The sequence below is a fragment of the Dendropsophus ebraccatus genome, chromosome 1 (genome assembly GCF_027789765.1).
Source record: "Dendropsophus ebraccatus isolate aDenEbr1 chromosome 1, aDenEbr1.pat, whole genome shotgun sequence".
Lineage (NCBI taxonomy): Eukaryota > Metazoa > Chordata > Amphibia > Anura > Hylidae > Dendropsophus > Dendropsophus ebraccatus.
Window position 1 is genome coordinate 216,709,811 of NC_091454.1, and position 11,331 is coordinate 216,721,141.

Below are 11,331 nucleotides of genomic sequence, written 5' to 3' on the forward strand. Positions count from 1 at the left end.
ACAGCTCCCCATATCTACAGCTCCTCCATATCTACAGCTCCCCATATCTACAGCTCCCCCATATCTACAGCTCCCCCATATCACCCACAACTCCCCATATCTACAGCTCCCCATATCCACAGCTCCCCATATCTACAGCTCCCCCATATCTACAGCTCCCCATATCTACAGCTCCCCATATCCACAGCTCCCCATATCCACAGCTCCCCATATCTACAGCTCCCCGATATCTACAGCTCCCCATATCTACAGCTCCCCATATCTACAGCTCCTCCATATCTACAGCTCCCCCATATCTACAGCTCCCCCATATCTACAGCTCCCCATATCCACAGCTCCCCCATATCTACAGCTCCTCCACATCACTGACACCCACTGCTCCCCATATCACCCACAGCTCCCCCATATCTACAGCTCCCCCATATCTACAGCTCCCCCATATCTACAGCTCCTCCACATCACTGACACCCACAGCTTCCCCATATCACTCACATCTTCCCCATATCCACAGCTCTCCATATCATACACAGCTCCCCCATATCACCCACAGCTCCCCCATATCACACACAGCTCCCCCATATCACTCACATCTCCCCCATATCCACAGCTCTCCATATCATACACAGCTCCCCCATATCACCCACAGCTCCCCCATATCATACACAGCTCCCCCATATCACCCACAGCTCCCCCATATCACCCACAGCTCCCCCATATCACCCACAGCTCCCCTATATCACCCACAACTCCCCCATATCACCCACAGCTCCCCTATATCACCCACAACTCCCCCATATCACCCACAGCTCCTCCATATCACCCACTGCTCCCCCATATCACCCACAGCTCCTCCATATCACCCACAGCTCCCCCATATCACCCACAGCTCCTCCATATCACCCACAGCTCCTCCATATCATACACAGCTCCCCCATATCACCCACAGCTCCCCCATATCACCCACAGCTCCCCCATATCACCCACAGCTCCCCCATATCACCCACAGCTCCCCTATATCACCCACAACTCCCCCATATCACCCACAGCTCCCCTATATCACCCACAACTCCCCCATATCACCCACAGCTCCTCCATATCACCCACTGCTCCCCCATATCACCCACAGCTCCTCCATATCACCCACAGCTCCCCCATATCACCCACAGCTCCTCCATATCACCCACAGCTCCTCCATATCATACACAGCTCCCCCATATCACCCACAGCTCCCCCATATCACCCACAGCTCCCCATATCACACACAGCTCCCCCATATCACACACAGCTCCTCCATATCATACACAGCTCCCCCATATCACCCACAGCTCCCCCATATCATACACAGCTCCCCCAAATCACCCACAGCTTCCCCATATCACCCACAGCTCACCCATATCACCCACTGCTCCCCATATCACTCACAGCTCACCCATATCACTCACAGCTCCCCCATATCACCCACAGCTCCCCCATATCACCCACAGCTCCCCCATATCCACAGCTCCCCATAACACTGCATGATAGCTTTAGATACAGGCTCAGCAGGGAGTATCTCACATGATGGACTTAGATACGGCAGAGCTCAGCTGAGAGAAGTGGATGGAGAAGTTATTGGCTGCGGTTTTCTTCTTCCTCTGTCGATTACAAGACTGATAAATATACGAGACATAGCAGGAAGTCACAGGACCGATCCCAGACCGGACCGTCCAACATCTATACACGGCACATACATGTCCTCCATCTATACACGGCACATACGTGTCCTCCATCTATATACGGCACATACGTGTCCTCCATCTCTATACGGCATATACACGTCCTCCATCTATACACGGCACATACGTGTCCTCCATCTATACACTGCACATACATGTCCTCCATCTATACACGGCACATACATGTCCTCCATCTATACACGGCACATACATGTCCTCCATCTATACACGGCACATACACGTCCTCCATCTATACACGGCACATACGTGTCCTCCATCTATATACGGCACATACATGTCCTCCATCTATATACGGCACATACACGTCCTCCATCTATATACGGCACATACACGTCCTCCATCTATACACTGCACATACACATCCTCCATCTATACACTGCACATACACGTCCTCCATCTATACACGGCACATACACGTCCTCCATCTATACAGGGCACATACATGTCCTCCATCTATACACGGCACATACATGTCCTCCATCTATACACGGCACATACACGTCCTCCATCTATACACGGCACATACACGTCCTCCATCTATACGCAGCACATACACGTCCTCCATCTATATACGGCACATACACGTCCTCCATCTATATACGGCACATACACGTCCTCCATCTATATACGGCACATACACGTCCTCCATCTATACACTGCACATACACATCCTCCATCTATACACTGCACATACACGTCCTCCATCTATACACGGCACATACACGTCCTCCATCTATACAGGGCACATACATGTCCTCCATCTATACACGGCACATACACGTCCTCCATCTATATACGGCACATAGATGTCCTCCATCTATACACTGCACATAGATGTCCTCCATCTATACACTGCACACAGATGTCCTCCATCTATACGATGCACATACACGTCCTCCATCTATACACGGCACATACACATCCTCCATCTATACACGGCACATACACGTCCTCCATCTATACACAGCACATACACGTCCTCTATCTATACACGGCACATACACGTCCTCTATCTATACACGGCACATACACATCCTCTATCTATACACGGCACATACACGTCCTCCGTCTATACACGGCACATACATGTCCTCCAACTATACACTGCACATACACGTCCTCCATTGAACACGGAACATACACGTCCTCCATCTATACACGGCACATACACGTCCACCATCTATACATGGCACATACACACGTCTTCCATCTATACACTGCACATACATGTCCTCCATCTATACACTGCACATACACGTCCTCCATCTATACACGGCACATACATGTTCTCCATCTATACACTGCACATACACGTCCTCTATCTATACACTGCACATACATGTCCTCTATATATACACTGCACATACACGCCCTCCATCTATACACGGCACATACATGTTCTCCATCTATACACTGCACATACACGTCCTCTATCTATACACTGCACATACATGTCCTCTATATATACACTGCACATACACGCCCTCCATCTATACACTGCACATACATGTCCTCCATTTGTATACGGCACATACATGTCCTCTATGTATACACTGCACATACATGTCCTCCATCTGTATACGGCACATACATGTCCTCCATCTATACACTGCACATAGATTAGTCTGTCTATTCACCTATCTATCTATGTCACGTTTGGTATGTGTAGCTCTCCAGCACTCTTCCCTATACCATGATATTAGTGTAGAGCTGGCACCTGCAGTAGCCATGTAGTGGTCACCACGCCTGTTTCCTGCACGTTCTATAGACATATCTGCAGCTCCATTTCAGTTTTAGGTGTGATCTTTTATACGGATGTGGTGACAGAAACCTACGCAAGCACTTCGCATGTCAAACACAACACAATGACATTTCACTATCAATATATAATACACGTGTGACCGTTGTACAAGAGATCACCCACTAACACCACAGATCCCACCAGTAGTATTATAGTCATGTGGAACTGATATCTATGCGACAGGAACAAAGCCAATAACAGAATTCATGTCAGAATGTCTGCTATAAACTGTCCAAATATCAGCATCACATAGATAATACCGCTCCTATATACAGGACTATAACTACTATAATACTGCTCCTATATACAGAAATATACCTACTATAATACTGCCCCCTATATACAAGAATATAGCTACTATAATACTGCTCCTATATACAAGAATATAACTACTATAATACTGCTCCTATATACAAGAATATAACTACTATAAGGCTGGGTTCACACTATGTATATTTGAGGCTGTATTTGGTCCTCATGTCAGGTCCTCATAGCAACCAAAACCAGGAGTGGATTGAAAACACAGAAAGGATCTGTTCACACAATGTTGAAATTGAGTGGATGGCCGCCATATAACAGTAAATAACGGCCATTATTTCAATACCACAGCCGTTGTTTTAAAATAACAGCAAATATTTGCCATTAAATGACGGCCATCCACTCAATTACAACATTATGTGAACAGAGCCTTTCTGTGTTTTCAATCCACTCCTGGTTTTGGTTGCTATACAGCCTCACAAATACAGCCTCAAATATACATAGTGTGAACCCAGCTTAATACTGCTCCTATATACAGGAATATAACTACTATAATACTGATCCTATATACAGGAATATAACTACTATAATACTGCTCCCTATATACAAGAATATAACTACTATAATGCTGCCTCCTATATACAAGAATATAACTACTATAATACTGCTCCTATATACAAGAATATAACTACTATAATACTGCTCCTATATACAAGAATATAACTACTATAATACTGCCCCCTATATACAGGAATATAACTACTATAATACTGCTCCTATATACAAGAATATAACTACTATAATACTGCTCCTATATACAAGAATATAACTACTATAATACTGCTCCTATATACAAGAATATAACTACTATAATACTGCTCCTATATACAGGAATATAACTACTATAATACTGCTCCTATATACAGGAATATAACTACTATAATACTGCCCCCTATATACAGGAATATACTACTATAATACTGCTCCTATATACAGGAATATAACTACTATAATACCGCCTCCTATATACAGGAATATAACTACTATAATACTGCTCCTATATACAAGAATATAACTACTATAATACTGCTCCTATATACAAGAATATAACTACTATAATACTGCTCCTATATACAAGAATATAACTACTATAATACTGCCCCCTATATACAGGAATATAACTACTATAATACTGCTCCTATATACAAGAATATAACTACTATAATACTGCTCCTATATACAAGAATATAACTACTATAATACTGCTCCTATATACAAGAATATAACTACTATAATACTGCTCCTATATACAGGAATATAACTACTATAATACTGCTCCTATATACAGGAATATAACTACTATAATACTGCTCCTATATACAAGAATATAACTACTATAATACTGCTCCTTCATACAAGAATATAACTACTATAATACGGTTCAGGGATGAAGGTAATATGTTGGGTGAACATGGCCCAATACTGCTGAGTGGACATGTGTCAGTAGTTGCATCATGGAGGTGGCGGTAGGTCTTGTCTTCCATGTTATGCACAGTAGTTACAGATGGCGACGGCCGAGGACAGTGATATTTGTAGGCAGTATCATTTCCATGTGTAAATACCCGGGTCCTGAGTGATCTGTTTGGTATTCCTGCAGAGCTTTTCCACATATCTGTGTGAGTCACGGTCACTATTTTACTCCACACTTTATTACACCTTGTTCTTTCTGGGTGACCACCAGTGATTGAAAGCCTTTTCAGGATTTCAGTACTTATCAGCTGCCGTATGTCCTGCAGGAAGCAGGGTATTCTCTCCAGTCTGACACAGTGCTCTCTGCTGCCACCTCTGTCTATGTCAGGAACTGTCCAGAGCGGCAGTAAATCCCCATAGAAAACCTCTCCTGCTCTGGACAGTTCCTGACATGGACAGAGGTGGCAGCAGAGAGCACTGTGTCAGACTGGAGAGAATACCCTGCTTCCTGCAGGACATACAGCAGCTGATAAGTACTGGAAGACTGGATATTTTTTCAAAATAGAAGTAAATTACAAATCTATATAACTTTCTGACACCGGTTGATTTGAAAGAAAAAGAAAATTTCACGGAGTGCCCCTTTAAAGGGCCATTGTCACCTTTAAAAAAAAACTTTTGATATAAGATGTCAAAAACCCCAAGAATTTGGGTTTTGTGTGGTCAAATCCCTGCTGATCAGCTGATCGCTTCTTGCCCCAGTTTGCTGTGATTAGACCGTCTTACGCATGGAGCTAGGGAAGAGGGAGCTCAGGCCTTAGGTCTGAACACCCCGACCTGACTACTGCTCTATTCAAATTCTATACTATGGGAACCATGGATATAGCCAAGCTCAGCGTACATCATACTTATATGGGTAAGTCATAGGTCTCCCAGGGACCACAAGTGGACCATCCCCACACTATTAAAGGAGTAGTCCAGCAAGAATGTTTATTAAAGTATTGTGCTGCCCCCCAAAAGTTATACAAATAACCAATATACACATATACATATACACACGGTGATGTCACTTCCTAGATTAACATGGTGATGTCACTTCCTAGATAACATGGTGATATCACTTCCTGGATAACATGGTAATGTCACTTCCTGGATAGCATGGTGATGTCACTTCCTGGATAACATGGTGATGTCACTTCCTGAATTAAATGGTGATGTCACTTCCTGGATAACATGTGATGTCACTTCCTGGATAAACATGGTGATGTCACTTCCTGGATAAACATGGTGATGTCACTTCCTGGATAACATGGTGATGTCACGCCCCGACTCCCAGAGCTGTGCGGGCTGTGGCTGCTGGAGAGGATGATGGCAGAGGGATGCTCAGTGTCCCTCCAGTGCCCCCCTGCCATCACCCTCTCCAGCAGCCACAGCCCGCACAGCTTTGGGAGTCGGGTTGTGACATCACCATGTTATCCAGGAAGTGACATCACCATGTTATCCAGGAAGTGACATCACCATGTTATCCAGGAAGTGACATCACCATGTTATCCAGGAAGTGACATCACCATTTAATTCAGGAAGTGACATCACCATGTTATCCAGGAAGTGACATCACCATGTTATCCAGGAAGTGACATTACCATGGTATCCAGGAAGTGACATCACCATGTTATCCAGGAAGTGACATCACAATTTTATCCAGGAAGTGACATTACCATTTAATCCAGGAAGTGACATCACCATGTTATCCAGGAAATGACATCACCATGTTATCCAGAAAGTGACATCACCATGTTATCCAGGAAATGACATCACCATGTTATCCAGGAAGTGAAATCACCCCGTTATACAGGAAGTGACATCACCATGTTATCCAGGAAGTGACATCACCATGTTATCCAGAAAGTGAATCCTTGATGCAGTAGTAAGTGCAGGGAAAAAGCACTTCATAAGCATTTCCTGTAATAAGTGTATATTGGTGATTTGTATAACTTTTGGGGGGCAATACAATACTTTAATAAAATTTTTCACCAGACATCTCCTTTAATCCTGCCCACCATGGAGTACAAGTACAGGACTGGGTTTGTCAGGCTGTCCACATGGCTCCAGCCACACACTGACACACACTTCCTGCCACTGGTCATTATATAGCCTCCAAAAGTCTGCTACAAAAGCGACACCTAGTGTCCACAGCTTATATTACAGTATAAGTATTTATACACTGAAATTTTTTTATTTTGCAGAAATGAATAGTACAATGAACTCTGTAATAGGTTTTATTAGGAAAAGAGTTTCTTTCTGGACTCAAAATTATCATTATCAGGCAAAGTCGTCTTCATTACAAAGGAGCAAAGTGAAGACGGGTTCTGCTGTGTCCAATATAACCTATGGAGGGGCCGAGGGGGATGAACAAGCAGAGAGAGGAGAGAAACAGCTGTGCAGTTTGGAGGCTGTCTGGGCACATAAAACGCTGGATTCATAAGTAAAAGTGCTCAGTGCTTATTGGGAACTTGGTGAGAGAACGTTGCAGGATGATGTGTTGTGCTCTCTGCTCTACACGAGCTGTTTGTCTCCTCTCTCTGCTCCCTCACCCCCTCCCCTCTCCATAGACCATAATGGACACAGATTAGTGAGGGAGGGGGAGGCTACAAAACAGCTTTTTGAGTACAGAAGGAAACTCTTTTGCTTAATAAAACCTATTATAGAGTTTTTTATAATCGCTTGTACTATTGATTTCTGCAAAAAACTATGAACTATAAACAGACGGTAGAGTATATACAGCACACCCATAACATACACTATGATTGTATGTAACAAGCAGGTTCCCTGGCTCAGGTGTATTATTCAGTCCCTGTCATAAATACACAGAGGGTTATAACATGGAAATATACCCGCCAGGTGGAAGGACTCTTACAGAGCATTTATTGACCCATTAAAGCCAACCGTGGAGACAGATAGGAGATAACCAGCTGCCACTTTATTACCGCCATATGTTTTCAAAAAGATCGTAAAGGATGGAGGCTGCATTAGCGCCCATGTCCTTGTATACCTGAAGGGGCTTAAAGGAACAGTGTCCCTTTTATTTGTTGTGCTTGGTCTGGGGGGGCATTGTGGTGGGATCGGTGTGGGGTGACAGAAGTGGCGGTATGGATCACCACAATGATGTCCATGGTCAGACCGGGGAAAGAACTCAGACCTAGAGACGACCCCCGATCCAGCAAAGAAATGGGGTCAGAGGACTGGGATGAAATCCCCACGCCCCTGCTGATGTCAGTGACGGAAGGAGCAGCTGCCCAATCTCCGGTGACATCATCGGATGACACGTGTCACTCTGGATATGGAGTTAGAGAGCGCCGGGTGATTCTACATCTTACTTGCCAATGGTCCTGAGTTCTGCAGAGCAGTTAAATGAATTAAAGGGATTATCCAAGACTTAAAAAAAAGCTTCTTTCTTCCACAAACAGCACCACTCTTGTCCTCACTTTGTACAGGGTACTGCAGCACCGTTCCAATAAAGTCAATAGGGCTGAGCTGCAATACCACACACAAACAGAGGACATGGTGGCGCTCTTTTTGGAAGAAAGCAACTTTTTTTCTTTTTTTTTTTTTTTTATCCTGGATAACCCCTTTAAAGGGGAACTTCAGCAAAAATCATTTCTTTCAAATCAACTGGTGTCAGAAAGTTATATAGATTTGTAATTTACTTCTATTTAAAAATTTAAAACATTCCCATACTTATCAGCTGCTGTATGTCCTGCAGGAAGTGGTGTATTCTTTCCAGTCTGACACAGTGCTCTCTACTGCCACTTTTGTCCATGTGAGGAACTGTCCAGAGCAGGAGAGGTTTTCTATGGGGATTTGCTGCTGCTCTGGACAGTTCCTGACATGGACAGAGGTGGCAGCAGAGAGCACTGTGTCAGACTGGAGAGAATACACTACTTCCTGCAGGACGTACAACAGCTCATAAGTATGGGAATACTTGAGATTTTTAAATAGAAGTAAATTACATATCTATATAATTTTCTGAAATCAGTTGATCTGAAAGAAAATGATCTTTGCTGGAGTTCCCCTTTAAGGGGAACTTTTAGCAGGTTAGATGATTTTATTCTGCTGATAGCCCCTATAGCGACACTGATTAGCGTTAGAAGGAGTGAGCCGGCTCAGCACTATGGGGGCGAGGCAGTGCTCCTAACAGTGCTGCGGGCCAAGGATTTAACTACTAGTAGCATAGGAACATCACTGAGGAGGAAGATAAGACACATCCCTTCTTCCTCCATGTCTCCTGTGCAATAGGGACATATCAGCAGGTTACATTCGTCTAACCTGCTGATAGTCCCCCTTGCAATTCAGTGTAAAAAGTGGCATTCCTATACAAACTACACATATCAACGGGGATAGCTAAAATTGGAGGGGAGTTAAGAGACCCCCAAATGCAAATGGTTAGCTGATCCCACTGACATTGCCAGGATCGGCTGACCACCTAAGGTGTATGGGATCCTCCCGACCCTCCACTGAGGCTGGACAGTTACACGGCATGCTGGGAATTAGAATTTTGCACCATGTTGAGTGTGACAGTTTTGAGAACAATGCCTTAGGGTGCCTTCACACATACCGACTCGCAGCAGAAATCTTGCTGCGAGTTTTGCTGCAAGATCCGCTACGAGTCCAGGTCCTGGCAGGTCCCTGTGAGTATGTAATTCCGCCGCCCCCTTCACCCCTAATCCCGCTCCCGCTCTGCTGTGTGTATACATTACAGCGAGATTTCCGCTGAGAGTGTTTGCGTGTGAAGGCACCCTTAAAGGGTATCTAAGCACCATAGATACAGTGCTGGACTCTTTGTACATAGACCGACCATCCTGTGTAGAGAATACGGCTGAATGAGCCATGGTGTAACGCACCAAGAGCGCCATAACAAGCCGCGAGGTAGAGGAGTGAGGAAACGCTCCTCCTCGTGCAGCAGCATTGCTCAACGAGTCCTCGAAACAAGAAGTGACAAGTGATTGCTGCAACCCGCACAGTACTGTGGTGTCATGTGTTATGGCGCCCCCTGGTGACTGAACGTACACAGTACATACATAGAAACATGACTGTACACAGTGAAAGCCACCCTGGTCCATGTAGTCCGCCCTGAAAAAAAAAAAAAGAATCTTTCAAATCAACCGGTGTCAGGAAGTTATATAGATTTGTAATTTACTTCTATTTAAAAAATCTCCAGTCTTCCTGTACTTATCAGCTGCTGTATGTCCTGCAGGAGAGGTCCCCTTACTCCCATCTATTGTTAGCGGTATCAGATATTTTTTGACCCCCTGATGAATCCTCCTTACGGGAGTGAAATGCATTGGGATGCAGCCATAGTGACTGATAGGGGTAACTAGGGACCCCAGGGCTAGAGTGGCGGAGTCGCCCTTCTAAGGACAGGTGCTGTGGAGGGACACAGGTGTCAAACTTCGGCCCTCCAGCTGTTACAGAACTACAACTCCCATCATGCCTGGACATCCAAAGCTAAAGCCCCAATGATAGGATAATCACCCAGGAGAATTCCGCTGCAGTAAGGTAAATCCTACTGCTGTGAGACCACCTGGAGATCAGGTATATGGACCCCTCGCTCCGGCCCGGAAAGACTTGTCCCCTCTATCCACTGAGAGGGGCAAAATCAATTTATCCTCCCATCATGCCCTCCCTTTCCCTTCTTCCTCCTGTAACATGTATAAGGGTTTCCATCATGTCCTCCCTTTCCCTTCTTCCTCCTGTAACATATATAAAGGTTTCCATCATGTCCCCCCTTTCCCTTCTTCCTCCTGTAACATGTATAAAGGTTTCCATCATGTCCCCCTCCCTTTCCCTTCTTCCTCCTGTAACATATATGAAGATTTCCATCATGTCCTCCTTTCCCTTCTTCCTCCTGTAACATATACAGTATAAAGGTTTCCATCATGTCCTTCCTTTCCCTTCTTCTTCCTGTAACATATAAAAAGGTTTCCATCATGTCCTCCCTTTCCCTTCTTCCTCCTGTAACATGTATAAGGGTTTCCATCATGTCCCCCTTTCCCTTCTTCCTCCTGTAAC